Source organism: Egretta garzetta, unplaced genomic scaffold (assembly GCF_000687185.1).
Source record: "Egretta garzetta isolate BGI_Z169 unplaced genomic scaffold, ASM68718v1 scaffold226, whole genome shotgun sequence".
In the NCBI taxonomy this organism is placed as follows: Eukaryota; Metazoa; Chordata; class Aves; order Pelecaniformes; family Ardeidae; genus Egretta; species Egretta garzetta.
This window is the reverse complement of record NW_009260021.1, coordinates 274,299-276,830: the sequence shown is the minus strand read 5'-3', so window position 1 is coordinate 276,830 and position 2,532 is coordinate 274,299.

Below are 2,532 nucleotides of genomic sequence, written 5' to 3'. Positions count from 1 at the left end.
CCTTTGGGGGATGAGCCTGAGCTTCCAGCTCCACTTTGAGCTGCGTCCCAGACTTCCCACCCCGTGTCTCAGGGTCCGAAGGGACCTGAGCAGGGTCTCACATCTCTCCCTCGGGGGTGCCCAACACAAACCAGCTCCCCAGCAGCCAAAAGGTCTGTGTGTGTCCCCCCCCGGACATCCCAGCCTGATTTCAAGATGGACTCAGCACCCAGCAGCTGACCCTCAGAGCAGGGCAGGACCTTCCCAGGTCCGTGATGCCATATGGGTGCAGCAGAGCATCACCATCCCTGGGGCAAAGGACCAGGGGCCTGGGCAGGAGAAGGGCTGGGATGGGAAACAAGGGGATCCCGCAGCCCTGTGCTCCGACAGGGAACGGTCCATGGCCACCTTGGTGCCTGCCTGTTGTCCTGAGCCCCACCGACATGCTCCAGCCAGCCCTTTCCCTCAAAACTGGGGGGTACAAAGCACTTTTGGCAATGGAGGTGGTGATGAGCGAGCAGAGGCAGCAGCGAGTGGGCTTGACAGGCTCTTTGCCAAAAAGGATGGTTTGGAAACCTGACTGGGGCTTTCCTGCAGGGGTGTCTTAGCTTGAGTGACCCAAAAGGGGAGCCCTTCTCACCACCTCCTGAGTCGTGTCCGTTTGTGTCCCCCCTGCCCCAAGCTGTGGCCCAAGCCTTTCTGGGACAGGAGCGTCCCCATCCCAGTGACAGCAGCACCACCGAGGAGACGAAGCCGTGGCAGCCCCATCCACGCTCTCCACCGATGCCCTCTCCGGGGTTTTCCGCATTGCAGCTCCATCAAGGAAGGACACTTTGGTTTTGCATGCAATAAAAAAGCCACCCTCTGGACATCCCTGACGTCATGGCAGATCTTCCCCGTTAGCCACTATCATCTCGGAGATCTCACCAGGAACAGCTTGGGAGCAAAGTCCGGAGCGCAGCGGCGTGCCAAAGGACACCCTGGGTGGAATGAGGGGGTTCAAGGAGGCATTCACATATTCGAGCACGCGATGCCCCTTTCCATGGGAACGCATTTAGCAGAGATGTGCAGCATCCCAGCTCCGTCCATACCAGCCAGCATGACACCAAACATCAATAAAACCCCAAGTTTCCACCAATACTTGCAGAACAGGCGATGGCTTCAAGGAGGCATCTTGTACCCAGCGGCCAGTCCATGATGGATCCATGTTGATCTCCACAAGGCTCTCGTTGGCCTCCAGACCTCCCCAGAGGCTCCAGCCCCTGGCTGATGTCTTCCTAACGCCCTGCAGAAATTCCTGCCTCCTTTCCAGCCCCAAACCCCGCTCCCTGCACCGCAGGTGGCTCCGACATCCCCGTGCATGAGGATGGGGGTCCCCAACAGCATCCCCCCCCCTGCTCCTGATATTATATGGAAGCAGAAGAAACTGGAAAGATAAAACTGAGGCTGTTCGGGAGTCCAAGTCAGCAAATAACTCCAAGTTTCTGCTCCCCTTTGCCAGCCATGCAGTGAAGGAGGGGTTCCCAGTGCCGATTTCTCCCCCCAGCCTCCCCTGCCTCTGGGCTGCAGAGCTTTGCTGCGGCACCCAGCATCAAGGACGCGGTGGAGAGCTGCGGCCGGATCCTTCCCAGGCAGGCACGCGCAACCGCAGGGACGTGACAAGAGAAGGTGCGTGGCTCCATGCCCTGCTCTCCCTGCCCCCCATACCTTAATTACATCTCGGTCCCCAAGTTATTTTTCAAGTGATGGTGAAATCCGGAAAGAACAGAGGGAGGAGGAGGAGTTGGAAAGCAAAACAGCACAATGCCTGGGGACCATCAGCAGGATCTAGAAGCTGCTGGAGAAGGATGTAGAACAACTCGTCCTCAGCATTGCGACGAAGATCGAGCTGAGGGAACTAATCAGTACGGAAAGAGGATTTCCTTCAGGAAAATTGCAGCCGAAACGCGTGGGAAGCAATAGGGAGGTGTTGGGTTTAGGGTGGAATAAGACCCAGGAGCGTAGTTGGGCTGGGAGGCGACGGTGGGAAGTGGTCATGAAGAGGATGCTGGAGAAAGCAGATGGGATCCCGCCAGGAATGGCTTATAAAGAGCTGGTTAGTTCAGCCTAAATATATATAGATACGTGCACGTGCGTCCATAGGTATTTGTGCATGCGCCGGCAAAAGGCCCTGGCTGAAGCCCTGCTGGCTGTTTGCCTACGCACAAACGCGTGTACGTGTCTACACAAAAGTGCCCAGACGGGGATTTAGAACGCCGTGTCCCCAGCCCAGCGCTTCCTCGTGTCCCCCTGCTCCCCGTCCCCTCCTTCCTCCCCTCTGTCGGGCCGGGGAGGGGAGAAGGATCCCACTTGCCCTGCCAATGCCCCTTCTTCCCTCACGGGGCGAAAAATGGGAGCGGGTAGCAAAGGTGGAGGGGATTAAGGAGGAAAAAAAAGCGTCCTGCCCCTCCTTTTTCTGTGCACAGCGTTGCACCATGGGTTTGAGAAGGGGCTCGCCGTTCCTCCAAAAGGGCTCGCCGTTCCTCCAAAGGGGCTCGCCATTCCTCCAAAGGG